The sequence below is a fragment of the Procambarus clarkii genome, chromosome 68 (genome assembly GCF_040958095.1).
Source record: "Procambarus clarkii isolate CNS0578487 chromosome 68, FALCON_Pclarkii_2.0, whole genome shotgun sequence".
NCBI lineage: Eukaryota > Metazoa > Arthropoda > Malacostraca > Decapoda > Cambaridae > Procambarus > Procambarus clarkii.
Genome location: NC_091217.1, coordinates 29,991,269 through 30,011,938, shown reverse-complemented (window position 1 = coordinate 30,011,938; position 20,670 = coordinate 29,991,269). Strand labels below are relative to the sequence as shown.

The window sequence follows — 20,670 nt, the reverse complement described above, 5'->3', positions numbered from 1 at the left end:
TCTTTCCCTTTGTAACTCATCTGCAATGTATGTACCTTTACCTGACTAAAAAATCTAATCTAAATCTATATCTAATCTATATGCTTAGATATATGCAAATGAGAGAGTAATAGAGCGAAACCTTTAAAATACTGAACAATTTGGAGGATATTGATTCATACAATTTCTTCAAAAGGTCAGATGTAACACGAACAAGGAGCAAAGGTTTCAAGCTCAACAAGCCACAGTGTAGGAGTGACAACAAATGCGTTTTAACCCATACGATTATGATCATGGCAATAAGGTTTCTAAAACAGTAGGCATTCTTCCAAAGCCAGACACTGTACTATGTTCCTCGCCCTAACCTAGTCACTCAGTATTATTCACTCATTTATCTATGTCTTGTCTATTTATGTCTTAATGGTTACAAGACGTACATTAGTCAATACAATTGGTGCTTAAAATGTTAAGGATCTCTTGTGAAACACGGGTATTAATAAAAAAATTTATTATGTAAAATAAATAAAAAAGGCCCAAGGGCCATGAAGTAACAAGAATGCAAGGCCGGCACAAGCTGGCGTAAGTAGAGAAGACGGAAGATTCTTCATATTAAAAGACCCTGCTTCTCCAAGATGGCAGTCACACCCTGCTTGCCCTGGACAATCACCATATGGAGAAGGACTGTTTACTGTGAAGGGAAGTCCACAAGTGCAATGCCAGCATGAGTCAGTCTTGAAGGGTAAACGATGATGGCACCCTCACAGTAACACAAAAGCCGAGCAAGCCCAGTTAGGAAGACCTGTTGATGGGAAGGAGGAGAATCATTAGTCACAACAAAATCCACATAGAAACAAAGGAGAGAAAAAAAATAAAGTGGATGTCTTCTTTTTGTATAGACATAATAAATATTGCCATTTGGCTATGTATTTATATGATATATAATAGAATACAGCATAAAACAAAATAAGAGGGGTGATAGGAGAAGAAAAGATTAGTGTTCAGTGAGAATCCACAAGGTCTTCTCTGAATACTCTTTATTTTCTTCAAGGCTGTGAGTCCCTACAATTGCACCAGAGGTGGTACACACCCCTATTATTATTTAAACAGGTGAGTACACACACGGTGTTAGCAAACTTAGCCTCGAAACACACACACACACATGGTATCAGCAAACTTAGCCTCCAAACACACACACACACACACACATGGTATCAGCAAACTTAGCCTCCAAACACACACACACACACATGGTATCAGCAAGCTTAGCCTCCAAACACACACACACACACACATGGTATCAGCAAGCTTAGCCTCCAAACACAGACACACACGGTATCAGCAAGCTTAGGCTCCAAACACACACACACACACACACACGGTATCAGCAAGCTTAGCCTCCAAACACACACACACATGGTATCAGCAAGCTTAGCCTCCAAACACACACACACACACACACATGGTATCAGCAAGCTTAGCCTCCAAACACACACACACAGAAAATGGGGACATTGAAACAGTTGATAAACTTGATTCCAAGAGAGAGAGGTCACTATGGGGAACTTCAATTTTTTTTTAATAAGTAATTAGGCAGACGTGTTGCTAGACAGGGAAGTAAATTAAATGTATGCCAAATTTTGCAAAATATACAATGAAGGCACACAAACATTCATACCAAAACAGAGATGCAGGGCCAGAAAACAGGATTGGTTCAACAGAAATTGAGAGAGGGCCACAGACCAAAAGACACAAAAATGGAATGAAAGACATTGAAAAACTACAAGCAGATGTCAACAAAGTTTTCGATTGGGCAGCAGAAAATAACATGATGTTTAACAGTGATAAATTTCAGGTATGGCAAAAATGAGGATCTGAAACACAATACAGGGTACAAAACACAATCGAATCTTCCCATAGTAGAAAAACAGCATGTCAAGGATTTGGGAATAATGATGTCCGACGATCTAATGTTTAGGGAGCATAACCAAGCAAATATTGCGTCGGCCAGAAAAATGATCGGATGGATTATGAGAACTTTCAAATCCAGGGATCCCATCACAATGGTTGTACTCTTCAAGTCACTTATGTTGTCCCGTCTCGAGTACTGCTCAGTATTCACTTTCCCCTTCAGAGAACGGTTGCACGGTTGTTCCTGCCGGAACAACCGTGGACATCTTCAGGAGAAAACTGGACTGTTTTCTAAGAGAAGTTCCGGATCAGCCGGGATGTTGTGGGTATGTGGCCCTGCGGGCCGCTCCAAGCAACAGCCTGGTGGACCAAACTCTCACAAGTCGAGCCTGGCCTCGGGCCGGGCTTGGGGAGTAGAAGAGCAGAACCCCATCAAGCAGGTATCAAAATAGAAAGAAGCCAAACCCCCAATCATACCAGCGATACAAAGATGCGAGAAACAACTATACAGCAGTAAGGGAAGAGGCAGAAAGAAATTTGTAAAAAGGGATAATGGATAAATGTAAAACAGAACTGGGCCTATTCTACAAATTCATAAACAACAAATTGCAGGTAAAGGATAATATCCAGAGGTTGAAAATAGGAAACAGATTCACAGAAAATGATAATGCAATGTGTGAAACATTAAACCAAAAGTTCCAAAGTGTGTTCATACAAAATGAAATCTTAAGAGAACCAGACACAATAAGAATTTCTGAGAACATCATAGAGCGTATAGAGGTGTCTAGAAATGAATTGGAAAATATGCTAAAGGAGCTAAGTAAGAACAAAGCAGTTGGTCCAGATGGAGTTTCACCATGGGTTCTGAGAGAATGTGCATCTGAGCTCAGCCTTTCACTTCACCTGATCTTTCAGGCATCCCTGTGTATAGGAGTCATAGCAAACATGTGGAAAAAGGCTAACATAGTTCCAATCTACAAAAGTGGCAACAGGGAAGACCCCACCTCTCTCAGTTATAGACCTGAATCATTGACAAGTGTAACAGTGAAAGGATTGAAAAAAAAAATAATAAAAACTAAATGGGTAGAACACCTGGAGAGAAATTATATAATATCACACAGACAGTATTGTTTTCGATCTGGAAGATCCTGTGTATCGAATTTACTCAGTTTCTATGATTGAGCCACAGAGATTTTAAAGGAAAAAGGTAGTTGGGTTGACTGCATCTATCTAGACATAAAAAAGGCTTTCGACAGTTCCACATAAGAGGTTGTTCTGGAAACTAGAAAATTTTGGATGGGTGACAGGTAAGCTTCTAACATGGATGAAAAATTTTCTGACTGATAGAAAAATGAGGGCAGTAATCAGAGGCAATCGGACTGGAGAAGTGTTACAAGTGGAGTACCACAGTACATGCACCAGAAATGTTCATTGTCTACATAAATGATCTACCAGTAGGAATACAGAATTATATAAACATGTTTGCTGATGATGCTAAGATAATGGGATGGATAAGAAATTTAGATGATTGTCATGCCCTTCAAGAAGACCTGGGCAAAATAAGTATATGGAGCACCACTTGGCAAATGAAATTTAATGTGAATAAATGCCATGTTATGGAATGTGGAATAGAACATAGATCCCACACAACCTACAAATTATGTGAGAAATCTTTATATAATTCTGATAAAAGAAAGAGGTCAAGGGTTGATTCTAGATAGAAAACTATCACTTGAGGCCCACATAAAGAACGTTGTGTGAGGAGCCTATGCCACGCTTTCTAACTTCAGAATTTTGTTTAAATACATGGATGGCGAAATACTAAAGAAATTGTTCAAGAGTTTTGTTCGGCCAAGGCTAGAATATGCAGCGGTTGTGTGGTGCCCATATCTTAAGAAGTACATCAACAAACTGGAAAAGGTGCAAAGACATGCTACTAAGTGGCTCCCAGAACTAAAGGGCAAGAGCTATGTGGAGAGGTCAGAGGCATTAAATATGCCAAAACTAGAAGACAACAAAAAGAGGTGATAAAATCACTATGTACAAAATAGTAACAGGAATTGATAAAATCGATAGGGAAGATTTCCCGAGACCTGGAACTTCAAGAACAAATGGTCATAGATTTAAACTAACTAAACAAAGATGCCAAAGAAATATAAAAAAAATTCCTATCGCATACAGAGTGGTACACGGTTGGAACAAGTTAAGTGAGAAGGTGGTGGCGGCCAAGACCGTCAGTAGTTTCAAAGCATTATGTGACAAAGAGTGCTGGGTAGACGGGACACCACGAGCGTAGCTCTAATCCTGTAACTACACTTAGGTAACTACATTTGGTGTCAGCAAGCTTACCGTCGAAACACACACAAACAGCCTGCCTATTATTCAAGGCCTTCTCTGAGTACTCTCTATTTTCTTCTCTAAGGCTATGGGTCCCTAATCTTGCACCAGAGGTGGTACAACTTTTAAGTTTTTAACTACTGCACTGAGCACCTGATTTTGGCAAAGACTTCTTAGTGCAATTGTCAAGGACATAGTTCTGGTATTTTTTTGTTTATAAATATTCAGGTATAGTTAATGTCAAAATGTTTCAAAACTCAACAATTTATATTTCAAAACAAAAAAAGTAATGAAAACATTACAAAACATTAAAATATAGCCTAATTAATTAATTAATAAAATAGCACAACTCTCAGAATGTCTAAAGGTGCTTTGAGCAATGAAGTAGTTAATTTTATATATATAATATTATATATATAATATATATTTACCTGTGACTACTGCTTAGCAAAAATTTGATCTCTGTGAAAATTGGTCTCGTCATTGCAAGGAGATATTTTAAGACCATGATTTGCTGTGGATGGCACTGTAGTCTTCAAGTCATCAATCTAAAAATAGAGGTAATCTTTTAAAATGTAAATTTTGTATAAAAAAAATGCAAAAATAAATTGCAAGAATAATATGAAGCTATTATATAATTTTTGTTTAATTATTTAAATATTTGTGAGACATTATTAAGAAATGTATGAAGTACAGATTCTCTAAGACCTGATATGTATCTGCTTAAGTTCCACCACATTACATTCAGGGCTGAAGAGAAAACACAGCCTGTAAGGTAATGATCACTTAGGATGGACTGGGATGCTAAATGTAGGTGGGGGCTAAGCTGCGTGAGGCTAGGATGCCCAGCCTGCCTTGTCTAGGCTGGGCTGGGCTAGGCAACACTAGGAAGGAGTCAACAAATCTCTGGAGTGCCTTACTTTTCCTGATATCCTTAAAAAAGCAAGAATGATGCCATTTTGTAAAGGAGGCGAGACAGCAGAAATAAACAATTAGAGAAAAATAACAAATCTACTTATACTTTCAAAAATATTTGATTTTTTTTTTACAAACATCTCTTCCTACTTTGTAAAATTCAACATGAATACAAACACACACACACATCCCTAGGAAGAAGCCCATAGCAGCTGTCTAACTCCCAGGTACTTATTTACTGTTAGGTGAACCAGATATAGAGAATAACCACAAAATCTTGTAAAGCCACTAGTACACGCAGCATTTCAGGCAGGATATATAATATTAATATTATATATATATATATATATATATATATATATATATATATATATATATATATATATATATATATATATATATATATATATATATATATATATATATATAACTGAAAACTCACACCCCAGAAGTGACTCGAACCCATATGCTATGCCCAAGATTACCATCCGAGTGCCAGCGGGGAAGTGGGTCAAATAGCCTCGGCTATCACTTCCTTATGTCTGGTCGTGATGGTCAAGCGGATTAAGGCGTCCCTGTACATACCAGTTGCATTGCTCCTGGCAGTATGGGTTCGAGTCACTTCTGGGGTGTGAGTTTTCAGTTGCATATTGTCCTGGGGACCATTCAGGCTTGTTCGCATATATATATATATATATATATATATATATATATATATATATATATATATATATATATATATATATATATATATATATATATATATATATATATACAAGTAAGTACAAGTAAGGACAAGACAAGAACATATCGATGCCAACACAGAAGACAATGTCCAACATAACAGGCCAATTACACTAAATTAATCTTTGTGTTTAGATAGGAGATGCCTCGTATGGGCCAATAAGCCTTCTGCAGCCCCTATGTTTATCCCTTATGTATCCCCCCATGTTTTTCACCTTCATTGTATTATCACCTGACCTAATGCGGGTATAAAATCAACTAGTATTGTAAGATCTGTTCACTTGAGAATGAACCATGGAGGTTCGAAACGTCGTGCAAATTATACAAATAAGTGTAATACACTCTATAGTAAATCACTTCTTTTCTTCACCTTAAAAGTACGAAAATGAGTTTTGGAGAACTCCTATTCCAATTAAGCCCTGATGCTAAGAAAATAGTTAGAGGGATAGAAGACCTAAACCAGAAAATAATAAATACAGAATATGCGGTCATATTCAATGAAACATATATATATATATGGAACCCTCAACCCTATAAGTGGAGGGTTCCTACAAACTCAACCAGAGGTGGTACCCTCTATATATTAATAAAAAGGCAAGGCTATGCTAAATCTAGGCAGGGATTGGCTTGGCTAAGCTGGTCAGGGCTTGGCTAGGGTAGGAAGGACTGGTCATGTTTAAAAGCAAGGCAGGGTTAGGCTAGGCAAGACTAGGTAAGGGTATACTGGGATAGGCTTGGCTACGGTAGGCTAGGAAGAGGTAAACTAGGATAAGCAAGGCTGTGCAAGCACTATGCACAGCTAGAATGAACTATGCTAAGATGGTTTAAGCTGGGCTAGGTTAGGATAAGCTGAGTCATGCAGGGCCCCGATTGACCAGTGGAGTCTAATAGTCTAACCTTCTAGCTAGTTTGCTGACCTAAGAGTGTAAATGCCTAGCCCCTAACCTGAGATATATACAAGAGTTGTTACATTCTTGTACAGCCACTAGTACGAGTAGCGTTTCGGGCAGGTCCCTGGAATACGATCCCCGCCGCGAAGAATCGTTTTTTCATCCAAGTACACATTTTACTGTTGCGTTAAACAGAGGCTACAGTTAAGGAATTGCGCCCAGTAAATCCTCCCCGGCCAGGATACGAACCCATGACATAGCGCTCGCGGAACGCCAGGCGAGTGTCCTACCACTACACCACCTGCTGCAATATTATTATAAAAGAAATATTACTTATTATAATCGTAAATACTAAATACCTGTTGTGTTGATTTAGGGGCGACGACGATCGTGGGATCGGATGCGAGCCACAGGTGGCCTACACCATGCTTTCTAAGGCGTCCCTCTCATAACAAAAACAAATCCGTGCATTCATACACAAACAGAGATCCCGTGGTTATGCGAATACTTGCAATTCTTTTACTTAAAATAATAACAATTAGATTAATAATAATTAACATAATTTTTACTCAAGATTCATAAAAATCATCAATACTATTTTAAAATAAGATTTATAAGACATCTAAAAACAGATATACAGACTTTGTGTGATATTTATTTCAACATTATATATTAATAGAATGTTGTAACTATTATTTTTAAATATTAGGTAGTTTCCAGCTACGTATATCGCATATAAACGTTGCAAAAAGATTTTAGACTGAATTAACACATTACACATTTATGGAGTAATTAACAACAAAACAATCTTTATTTTCATTGCAGAACATATATCAGAGCATACTAGTGACTCATACATTTAAAATAGTGTGATTTTTAAACAATTCGGTTGTAAACCCGCAGAACGGCCTACCCGCCAAAGACGTAACATAAGAAATGGTATATAATTCATTATTTTAAATTACATATATAATCATTAATAATATTCGGCAGCTATCGAGGTTCTCCATAGGTAAATTCCTGTACTCTAACAAGATGCTAATTGCTGTTTAGCTGTTTAAATTCTTGGAAAATTGTAATGACCAGCGACATAAAATATGACAATGAAATAATAGCAGGTAACTGTAGGTGAACGAAAAATTAAATTCCAAATTGATTAGATGTTTTTCTAAATATAAAGATCGACCTGAAGGAATTTTATGAATTATGGACTAATTAAACAAAAAAATAGGTAATTTTACTTGAAGAACAGATACCAGAGAATAGTTAGTGAGTACATTTATATTGTATAATGGGAGAAAGCCCCTGGTAGCCGCGAATTAAAATAACCACCTACATTAATTGATAACTAGGAAATAGTATCTGGAAACTTTATCTGAACGAAAACACAATACCAATTTGTTTAGATGTTTTTCTTAATATAAAGATCATCAGTAAGGAATCTTATTCATTATGGACAAATTAACAAAAAAAAAACGATAATTTTCATTGAGGACCATATATTAGAGCATACTTAGTCACTTATATATTAAAAGTATTGTGTATTTTGAACCATTGGGGTTGTAAACAAACAGAACGGCCTACCCGAAAAGTCGTAACATAAAATGCTGCATATGTTTGCTAATTTATTATTTGATAAATGATTATTATTAATTTACGACAACTATAGAGGTTTCCCATTAGTTAAATTACTGTAGTCTGACTAAATGCTACTACAAAACATATATAAATCCTGGGAAAGTCACAATGACCAGCGACATTAAAGCATGGAGGGTTAAATAGTAACAGGCAACTGTCGGCGAACGAAAAATTCATTTCCAAATTTATTAGATGTTTTCCTAAATATAAAGAGCGATATGCTGGAATTTTCTGGATTATGGCCTAATTAAGGCAAAAATATATATATTTTTACTTGAAGAACAAATATCAGAGCATAGTCAGTGAGTTATAGAATAATAAGAGTGTGGTATTTCATTGTATAAAAAGAGATAGTCCATGGAAGCGAAAATAGACGTAGTTTTACACAAAATAACGTCCAAAAACAGCCGTAGAGTCAAACGGCAAATGTTGACGTTCTTTTTAAGAGGACAGGTTGAGGTCATAACCCCCCCCCCCCATGTGAAATCCAAGTATAGAGACGAGTAGAGAGAAAGATCGAGACAGGAAAGTGTGCGAATCCGAATCCAAATGAACGGGCTCATCTGAATTCAGAAGACACAGGGAAGAAAAGAGAATGAACGGTTCAAGAAGGCGACCCCGGGGTGTTTGTCAGAGCATCACCCCAGAGGGCATGTCGACAATATGAATCACCTAGCAGTAGCACAGGCTTCGGCAAGGAGTCCAGTAGGTATTTAAGATAGGGAAGAGAAAGCAGGCCATTGGGGAGATAAAGGGAGCAAACCGTGTACCATTTACACACAAAGACACGTGCAGCAGAACATTGGAGAGGCATTGGAAAAAGTAGGGGTACGAAGAGAACTTGAGATTGAATCTAGAGCAGAAGAGGCAGAAGAGGCTTTCTCTCCTCACCTCCCCCAGCAATAGCTGGGGGAGGTGAGGAGAGAAAGGAATAGCCACAGAAGCACCAAGCACCGGCTCCTGGAGACTGGCACACAGGGGGGTAAAAACTGAAATTAGGAGTTCATTGAAATTGGCCTAATATCCACGAATATTCCATTGAAGAATAGACAGCGACAAGAAGAGAAAGGACAGTAACAGAAAACAATGAAGAAACAAAGATGAAAAAGGAACACAGCATGTTAAAGAAGCGCAGGATCAGCAAAGTCAGAGTTAGGTGGCATGGGTACACCAAATACGGATGGAGAGAAGAGAGCAGGAGGACTGACCAGAGTCAGACGAGCAGGGTCCCGATTAGAAAACCTTGAGGGGCAGTCAAGGAAAACAAGATGGGGCAAAAAACGGCGAGCGCACCTCAACAAGGGCAGCAACCTAGAGAGAATTGGGGACTCCATAGCTGGGACAGGGAGCCCTGACAACCAAAATGGAATGGGATGGAGCAAGAGTGTCAGAGGTGGAGGCGGAGAGGAGGAAGAATGTGATGCCTTCTTACCCGCTCGTGGAGGAGGAAGGAGATGAGCCAGGCTTTCACTTCTGACTCGAGGACAGGTGTTCCAGCAACAACGTACTGGGCGACAGACAACTGTCTTAACAGAAGATGAACTCGAGTTAAAAGATTGCGGGAGTGTGGTGGACATCAGCCTGAATAGACAGGCGGCGTAGAGGGAGGGAGGGGTGGGGGGGGAGGGAGACGGATGGGAAGAAGGATCTGGGAAATAAGGAATAGAAAACATGGCAGACTGGGTAGGAAAGGTGGGAAACTTCAGATGGAGAACCAGAAGGGGGGCCCTTGAGGGACAAAAAGGAACAGTGGAGGCGGTGGTGGGCGTGTCCGGGTCCAAGACCTGCAAACGGTTGAGACTGAGTAGGGTGGGAAGAACGAGGAGAGGTAGAACGCAACACGCTAGCATAGGATATGCCAGCGAAAGGGGCAAGATGGCGAACTTTGCGTCTTGCTTCAGGAAAAGCGAGACAATCCCGGTGTTTTAAGTTGAGGACGGCTTCAAGATAATAGTGCTTACACGAGCGGGAGAAGGTAGGGTGGGCCTCACTGCAATTGAGGCAGCGAGCCTGGGGAGACCGTGTCAACATCGTCCCCATATATGGGGCATATAGTCACTATACATTTGAGGACACCATGCCTGAACTTCCAGCACTTATTGCAAAGTCTTGGACAGGGAATGAACTGTAACAGAGCATCTGGCACCAGCAAGAATTATAGAGGGCAGAAGGGTCCTATCAAAAGGCAATTTACACAACTCTAAGGGGTTTAGGGCGACGACCACGAGGGGGTAGAGTGAGCGTATCCATCTGGAGGACAGAATGGCCTTGAGCTACGAGGATATGTTCAATATCCTCGGGTCAGTCTTTTAGGTCCCTAACACTAGTTGCAACATTGTGGAGAGGAGAAGTGCCAACACTGGCATTTAACCAAGCGTTTTTGGAGACCTAAACAGAGGTCTTCCCAATGCAGGACAGTGCAGCTAAATGGGTAGCTGCATCCTGTGTCGGAAAATCCGACACCATTTAATAATCATACAGATATTAGCTGTGTTACCAACAAGTTTCCCATAGAAAACGTAACTTGTAGTGGAATTACCGTCTATAGAAAACGGGATATCATCACCACATACTATTATAATTCACCACCTATTATGGTGGGAATTATTCTTAAATACATTAGTCTTTGGACTTTACCATCATAAAAACATCTTATATAAATTAACTTAATTATCAATATTAAAGTAGAGTAAATGTGACCCTTCTATCACTTTCTGAAATCTGGACAAAGTAGGCCAGGCGTCAGTGGAGGAGGAGGGCAGCCATTGTTGTTATACGAGACCAGAGGCTCACACGGGAGCAAATTCGGCTCCTGTTAATTTTACTTGGACGTAGTGTTATGGATACCAAAGGTGTACCATCTGTCAACACGCTGTCAACAAATCAAGTTAAGTGTTCTTTCCGAAACCCATTATTTATCATTAGTGGCCATTAATGTCATTATATAGGGTGACCCGGTTAGATCACATGGAAGCCTCAAACTAAAGGTAATTAAGCCAGGTCTTCATGTTCCATGTACTGTTCTCTCTGATATACTTGTCATATATAGGATTCTGGCTTCACAGCTAGCGCACTTTTGACAGGTCAAGACGAGGAAGGAAGATTTGTGCACCAGTTACTGGGTGATATGGAAGCTACCTCAAAGAGGATAATTTGGTGTCTTCACCCTAGTTATACCTGGTGGACTAACCTGCTGTACTATTAGATAAGGAACCTCTTCAATGTATGTAGTTAATTCTGTAGTTTGATTGGCTGCATATATATATAAACTATTAAACCCCCCCTAATGTGTAGAGGATCGATTTGTGAGATTAAGAGATTATTGCAGAAATACAGTCCACTTATCATTATACAAATTGCTATCGAAGTATATAAATTAACGTAAATATAAATTCATATAAATTAAATAAATATAAATCTCACAGGTCGGTTCCCACATCCTGAGAAGGAGCAGCGATGATACGTATACTGAAACAGGTGGGGTTAAAAGTAACAGGCATCTACCGAATCAAGGGGGTTTTATGGAGGGAGAAATCAGGAGTAGAATCCAGATGGTGGAGATCAAAGTATTTAGCCGTGTAGCATTACCAAACTAGGTGTGGTACGTAATAGTACGGGAAGGGAGCGTGCGAATGCGGCTGTGCGGGGGACGCCGTTGAGAACCCCCAGCAGAGGAGGAGGAGGGGGGGGGGGTAAAAGGCTCAGTAGTCACAATTTGAGACAGCCAACCTAGGGGACGGTGATCACCACTGGGGGATTGGGACTCTACCCTACCACAGAGGGAAGGGAGAAGGAGTGGCGGGGGGGGGGGTGTTGCATTAAACCGGTCTGGGCCAATGTAGCGGTGGCTACAGAGTCCAGTCTTCCATCACAGACTGGGGGGGGGGCCTGGTCGCCCACAATATGAGCCTGGGTAAGAGGTATCAGTATCCATATATCATGCATTTTAAAAAGGTCTGGGGCCTGGAACCAAGGGATACCAGCTACCAGGGTAGCCAGGGAGGCCGAGCGCGGAAGGGGTACATCGTCCACAGCAGTGCTCGCTGTTTTTAAGAGTCCTCCTGCTTCGTCCATTCTCCTACACTGGTGCAAAGTCCTCATTCTCCCTTTCGCCCCAGCCTGAAAACCCAACCATCCACTTTTGGAAGCCACTCACGGGTGACCCCTCCAGCGGGTGGTCACAAGACCCCCCTATGTTTTCTTTTGCACGTACAACTATGAGAGATAGGAAAGGAGGCGGGAGCCACCCTCGCTGGTCCCCGAGAGGTGTACGCGAGCTTCCTCACCACAAGGAAACAACGGAGGGGGCGTTGATGCTCAATCATCGACAGGTAATCACGGGCCCCACAAACCAGGCTGCTAGTCTAGGCAACTAGCAACATGGGGGCAAACCATCCACCAGCATTACTGTCAAGCTGCAGTAGACCAAGATGCACCGATCAATTTTATCATTCTATGCATTCAAAGTATCATTTTATTGGGATTGCGTATAGTTTGGTAGATGGTAGGTTAGGTGTTCAGGATTTTGTTTCAAACTTTTTAGCCACTGAAGGGCATTAATAGTTACACGCTTCGAGCAGTTTAAAAGAAAAAGATGGTGTGAGCAGAGTTCAAACCTCAGAATGAATTTTTAGCTTTTTCTCCAAATTATCACACCGGCGTCATCAAAGGTCAAATGTTTCTTAATCCAACAAACTATTCGTGAATTTGTTTACTCACGACTGATATTCTAGCACATCTCAAACTGTCCTCCACAGAACCTCTGTTCCTTACCTTGAGGTTACCTTGAGGTGCTTCCGGGGCTTTGCGTCCCCGCGGCCCGGTCGTCGACCAGGCCTCCTGGTTGCCGGACTGATCAACCAGGCTGTTGGACGCGGCTGCTCGCAGCCTGACGTATGAGTCACAGCCTGGTTGATCAGGTATCCTTTGGAGGTGCTTATCCAGTTCTCTCTTGAACACTGAGGGGTCGGCCAGTTATGCCCCTTATGTGTAGTGGAAGCGTGTTGAACCGTCTCGGACCTCTGATGTTGATAGAGTTCTCTCTCAGAGTACCAGTTGCACCTCTGTTTTTCAACGGGGGTATTCTGCACATCCTGCCATGTCTTCTGGTCTCATGTGATGTTATTTCTGTGTGCAGGTTTGGGACCAGCCCCTCTAATATTTTCCACGTGTAAATTATTATGTACCTCTCCCGCCTGCGCTCAAGGGAGTACAGTTTTAGGCTCTTTAGTCGGTCCCAATAGTTTAGATGTTTTACCGAGTTGATTTTAGCAGTAAAGGATCTCTGCACGCTCTCCAGGTCAGCAATTTCTCCAGCTTTGAAAGGTGCTGTCATTGTGCAGCAGTACTCTACTCTAGAGAGCACAAGCGTTTTGAAAAGTATCATCATCGGTATAGCATCTCTAGTGTGAAAAGTTCTTGTTATCCACCCTGTCATTTTTCTTGCAGTTGTGACGGCTACTTTATTGTGTTCTTTAAAGGTAAGGTCTTCCGACATGAGTACACCCAGATCCTTTACATTGCCTTTTCGTTCTATGTTATGATTTGCCTGAGTTTTGTACGTGGTTTCCGTTTTTATATTTTCATTTTTTCCATAGCGCATGAGCTGGAACTTATCTTCGTTAAACACCATATTATTTTCTGTAGCCCATAGAAAGACCTGATCTACATCTGACTGGAGGTTCGCCGTGTCCTCTATGTTGCCTACTCTCATGAAGATCCTAGTGTCATCTGCAAAGGATGATACAGTGCTATAGGTTGTGTTCTTGTCTATGTCCGAAATGAGGATGAGAAAAAGTACTGGAGCAAGCACAGTACCCTGGGGGACTGAGCTCTTCACGGTTGATGCGCTGTATTTTATTTTGTTGACTATTACACATTGGGTTCTGTTGGTCAGGAAATTGTAGATCCATCTGCCTATTTTTCCGGTAATTCCTTTTGAACGCATTTTATGTGCAATAACACCATGGTCACATTTATCAAAAGCTTTTGCGAAATCTGTGTAAATTACATCCGCGTTATGTTTGTCTTCCATAGCATCTAATGCCATATCATAGTGGTCCAGCAACTGCGACAGGCAAGAGCGCCCTGTTCTGAAACCATGTTGTCCGGGGTTATGGAGTTGGTGTGATTCCATGCATTTCGTGATTTTACTTCTTAGCACTCAAAATTTTTTATGATGTGCGATGTTAGTGCTATCGGTCTGTAATGTTTTGCCTCTGCCTTATTTCCTCCTTTATGAAGTGGTGTTATCTCTGCTGTTTTTAGTATATCAGGAATAACGCCAGTATCTAGGCTTTGTCTCCACAGAATGTGGAGGGCCTGCGATAGTGTTTTTTTACAGTTCTTTATGAATATGGTGTTCCAAGAATCCGGGCCTGGTGCAGAGTGCATAGGCATACTGTTTATGGCTTCTTCAAAATCCAGTGGGGATAGGGTGACGTCTGATATATGATTTGATGTTGGTATCGTATCCATGAAAAATTCATCAAATCAAATCTACTCCATAAATGTTCTGTTCAAATCTGCTCCATAAATGATTCGCTCGTGTACTTCAAATGAAAGAAACTTACCAAAAATTATGAAACCCATTTGCCTAATTATACAAAGAATTATAGTTATGTAACTATAGGTCGTAGCCGAAACTAATATATATATTAGAAAACTTTTAATGCACTATGCTAAAAGTTTATGAAGGACTTCGGGGTCGGCAGCCACCGAGTCTAGTCAGGATTGGTTGCCATATAAGTAAGTGGTATGAAAGCTGGATTAACCATAATTTAACCATTATGATAATCCAACCCGTCCTCGACTCAAGTCCATTACATTCAGCAGTCGACCCCACAGACGCATTCATAAATTTTAACATGCTGTTCATTCAAAACGGGAATTTTCTCAAGTATAAATTAATATTATAATATATTAGCATATTGTGTATATATAGGCATAAGATAGGTTAGGTTAGGTGTTTAGGTTCTGTTGGCGATTATTTGTATTTGTATTACGTGGGTGAAGCATTTATAGCGTTGTGATTCGAACAAAATTCGTCAGTGAAGCACTTGTTCCGGATATGTTCGAACGTCAACAGTTGTGAGTTGTGTGTAAACCGCTCTTCATTCATAAACAGGGGGTTTAGCGGGTGCATGGAATCGCTTTTGGATCTTTGTTTGGAGGACGGGCTGGATAATCATAATTTAATGATTTAACATGAGCAAACCCTTGCTCGGGCAACCGAGCAGAACCAATAAAACGTTGATTCTGCTCATTAAAAGCAAGGAGACGGTGGTAAAGATCCACCTCCGGCAGGTGATGGTACAAGACCATCTAAATCTTGCTCACCCGAAGGTCAAGGCGAATGTGACTACCATCAAGGCGTTCAAGGTCGACGGAAAGCCGAGGGCTTTACAACAATAGCCAGAGATGGTCCAGCAGCCACAGCAAGGCTGACCACAGGAGAGGCCTTCCTGGAGTCCAAGACGAGCCAACTACGCAAATAGCAGTCTATACTTCAACTAGTTGAGAAAACCTATTTGTACCACTTTTAAGGAACAAAATCTCTAGCAGGCAGACTAATTTAACTAGTTCAACTATATATCTTGCCGTTTGGAACAGAAGCCTGTGTATCACAGCCACAATAACATTGTGTTATTTAAATGAAGCGATTCACCCACGAACTGGGGAAAAAAATCAGTTTAATATTCTGACTATAATAGATATGCAGGTGATACTTTCAAACCTTAACAGTACTCCGAATCCAGCCTAGGGCAGTGCATGTATTAAGAGGCTTTGACTAGCATAGCCTAGTGTTATGCCATGAAATTATATCACTAGAAAATATTCACGTAGATCGTCCTAATCACAGCTCCGCTGAAACTCGCAATCACAGTTGCCAATAACAAACCTCTGCCACAACGGTAACCGTTGGGCTCACTTAGTGGTTATAAAGGTTGAGGTCCACCAGGGTACAGATCAAAGCCCAACACATTTTAAGTGAATTTGCGTTCTTTCCTCAGGAAAGAAAATGTCACTCTTGTTTGATGGAATTAGTCATGGTATGATGACATGAAGCATTAGAAATTTCCTGATGGCAGTCACTTATCTCACCGATTAAAAAAAAAATCCAGGCGCTTCGATTATGTCAACATGGTTCTTTAGTGAAGGGAGATCTGCGCTTGACTCGCACAAGCCAAAACGTTCACAATACAAAAGCTCTAGCAACTATGCTAAGTATTACAGTCGACTTGACAATTAGATTCTTAACTATTTCCACACACCTTTCCTGAAGAAGGCTCCTTCGCGCCTCTGGGCACTTTGGTGATAATTTGTGGCGTCTTTTTCACTTCGAGCTTTCATCGAGGAGAAAGAAGTGTTGGGCAACCTGGAGGAAGGAACCAATATTACTAACATTTTCAAATCCCCCCCCCCCCCCCCCCCTCATTCACACGGGGCCAGACACTTTAGTGGACAGCACTCGCGACTATCCTAGGGAACTGGGATGGATCTCCGGCGATGGCAGAAACAAATGGGAAGAGTTTTTCACCCTGGTGGTCCTGTCTACCTAGCAGTAAATAGTACCCGAGAGTTTTAGAGCTGCGACCGACCAACCATAAATAATAAAAGAAACCTCTAGACAGACCGTCTGTCCGTGTTAAAAAAAATAAAACCCGTACACCTAGAAACATTGGAATTGGTCACTTTAAAAACCAATTGATAGAGTAGACAGTTTATTTAACACTAGGTGCACATGCACTGGTGGAAACGGTGCCCAAATGAGCCCTAAAAAATTATTTTAGTGGCTGTAGTTAATAAATGGAATGCATTAGGAAGTGATATGGTGCAGGCAGACTCGAACGTGTATGGAGTGTACATATGAGAGAGCTCTATAGGCTCAGAAACCTGTACACCTGTTTATTGACGGTGGAACGGCAGGACCAAATCGCCGAAACGCTACCCCCAGAATCACAACTAGGCAAGTACACACCCCACAAACATCTCCATCACCATGGGTATTATAAGAGTAGAAGTTGTTTGTCATTCTCCATGGTGTATTTTCACTGCAGACTTGCCAGAAAAATGAAAGACTGCTAATGTAGTCCCAATATACAAAAAAGGTGAAAGGCAAGAGGCAATGGACGACAGGCTTGTGCAACTTTAATATCAAGCAAGGTGATGAATAAGATCTTTAGAAAAATAAAAACCTAGCTCATCTGGAGAGAATTTACTTTGCGACACCAACATGGGTTCAGGGTAAATGAACCATGGTAAATGATAAATCTTGCCTCTCAGGTTTAATAGAATTCTACGGTCAGGTGACAGATTAAGCAAAAAAGGTGGGCAGACTGCATTTTCTTGGACTATCTGAAAGCCTTTGACACAGCAGCCCTTAATTAAGAGGCTGGTGCACAAGTAGGAGAAACAGGCAGGAGTAACTGGTAGGGTGGTACAATGGATACGAGAGTACCTAAAGAACAGGACGCAGAGAGATACTGTGAAGGTGAGACCTCAGACTGGCGTGATGTTACCAATGGAGTCCCACAGGGTTCTGTACTCTGACCTATCCTGTTCCTAATTTATGCGATTTCTCTTCCAGAAGGTAGACTCATTCCTCTGTTTGCCGACGCTAAAACTGAGAATGATTAAGACGGGAGAATGACAGACCGAAGACTGGTCCAACAAATGACTACTAGAGTTCAACTCTAATGGTGCAAAGTGATAAAGATAGGTGTTGGGAGCAGGAGGGCAAACAAGGTACAAGCTTGGAGATAAACTCCTGAAGGAGTCGAGAAGTGGGAGGGGGGTTTATATCACACCAGACCTGTCCCTAGAAGCCCACATCAAAAGGATAACATCAGCGCCTTTGCAAGGCTAGCAAACATAAGAACTGCTATCAGACTTTTAAAGAAATCTTTCAGAACCTTTCATTCCTCACGGCAGACCAATTCTGGAATATGCGGCTCCAGCGTAGAGTCCACATCCACTCAGATAGTTGGAAAAGGTTGAGTTATGCCACCAGGTTAGTCCCGAGTAGAGACGAATGAGCTATGAGGAATTATAACGAACAACCTCATGTCAAAGACAAGTTAGGAGAGACATGATCACAACTGCAAAATTCTCTGGAATTTATAGGGTAGATAAAGAAAAACTTTAACAGGTGGTAAACGGACAAAGGGACACGGATGTGGCAACCGAGTACCAAAATGGGCCACGGACAGAAAACTTTCACTGTCAGTGCTTAACAGATGGAATGCATTTAGCAGTGATGTGTTGGAGGCAGACTCTATAAATGGATTTAAGTGTAGACAATAGGCTCGGGAATCTGTACACTACTTTATTAACAGTCGAGATGCGGGACCATAGAGCCAAAGCTCAACCCCCCCGCAAGCACAACTAGGGGAGTACACACCCACACCCTTCCACAAAACTCACATCCGCAATGTGCTCCTTTAGTTCATACCATTTTACAACTACTCTCACGCTAAATGAAAACTGCCTAACGTCTCTAAACCCCCAGTTTCCATCTCTGTCGAGTTTACACATTCCTCTGATCTGTTGGCATTCTGAACATTTTGTCCATTTCCAATGTCAATCCGCTAGTCTCTCCATATCTCTCCGCTCCTATTGTCGTCAGGTTCAGTCCCTTCAGACGCTGTTCATACCCTATCCCCCTCAACCCTGGGACGAGTTTCGTTGCAAACTTTTGAGTTTTCGAGCCCGTTTTTAGATAGACCAGTGAGTATTTCGCCCTAACTTTTCACTGCCTATGTGAGACCAGTGAGTATGCCGCTCCCATAAAAAAAATAGAAACAAAAAGGAGGAGGCTCGAAAAAGAATAGTAGTTTGCAACGAGCTGTGAGGAATGAGGTACGAAGACAGACTGAAGGAATTAAACCTGAGCTAGATGGTGTTGAGATTGCAAAGTCGGATTGCGAAAGGGATCTGGGAGTTATGATTAGTAAGAATTTAAAACAAAAGGATCAATGCATAAATGTTCGTAATAAGGCGAATAGGACACTGGGATTTATTAATCGAAGCGTTAGTAACAAGACACCTGGTGTTGTTCTTCAGCTATATCTTGCTCTGGTTAGGCCCCATTTAGATTATGCAGTTCAGTTTTGGTCGTCGTACTATAGAATGGATATAAATTCACTTGAACGTGTCCAGCGTAGGATGACAAAGTTAATTCCCTGAATTAGAAGTCTTTCATATGAAGAAAGATTAATAAAGCTTAAATACGAAATCTATATGTTGGATAGAATTATACGAAAAAGCAAATATTATAATAGGAGTTATATATAGGCCACCAAATTTAGACAGAATGGAAGCAAAGCATCTATGGGATGAAATATCAAGGACATCTAGATCTAACAGTATTTACGTCATGGGTGACTTTAATTTTAGTGGAATAAACTGGTTGAACAAAACAGGGAATAGTGAAGCAGAAGATTTTCTAGAATTAATTGACGATTGCTTTCTTACGCAACACATTAAGGAACCAACACGGGAAAATAATATTTTAGATTTAGTGTTAACTAACAGGGAAACAAATTAATGACATCGAAATAGGGAGTGAGCTAGGGAACAGTGATCACAAAGAAATCAGATTTAGCATAGAATGGAATAGACCTGTAGGAGAAAATTCTGTTAAAGTGCCAGATTTTGGAAAAGCTGATTTTAATAGCCTAAGAAATTGTTTGGGTCAAATTGATTGGAAACTCTGGGGTATGGGCCGGTCTTGGAGCGAGACATGAACCCAGCGATAGGTGACGTAAATGGGGATTTCGATGTGGATTCAATATATTAATTATTTAAGAATATTCTAAACTAAGCACAGGAACGTAGTATACCATACAAATTGAATAGATCGAATACTAATGACCCAAAGTGGATAACAAAGAATTTGAAGAACCTTATAGGTAAAAAGAGAACTTGGTAAAAAAGGATTAAAAATGGAGAGGTCACTTTAGAACAGGAATTCGTACAACTGGTTAGAAATGTTAAAAAAGAGAAAAGGAAAGCAAAAAGAAACTATGAAGTTCGCATAGCAGGGCAAGCAAAGACAAATCCTTAAGGTTTTTTTCAGTTATATCGTACTAAGACTAAGAAAAGGATAGGGCCATTAAAAACTGAGACAGGTCAAATAACAGATAGTGATGAAGAGACGAGTAGTATTTTTAATAAATATTTTGTATCTGTATTTACTAAAGAGGAACTTAACAATATGCCTTCAGCCGAACAAGTCTATGTGGGTGGGGACGAGGAC

At 40.6% G+C, this 20,670-nt stretch overlaps 1 long non-coding RNA gene across 1 annotated transcript; it reads right to left on the bottom strand.

Annotated features, from left to right (window-relative positions):
* Positions 1 to 526: 526 nt before the first annotated feature.
* On the bottom strand, positions 527 to 7,217 carry LOC138355713 (uncharacterized). The gene is made up of 3 exons (XR_011224000.1): positions 7,133 to 7,217; positions 4,656 to 4,772; positions 527 to 778 (listed from the first exon to the last, which is right to left on the bottom strand). It is a non-coding gene; the product is annotated as an uncharacterized lncRNA (long non-coding RNA).
* Positions 7,218 to 20,670: the final 13,453 nt, after the last annotated feature.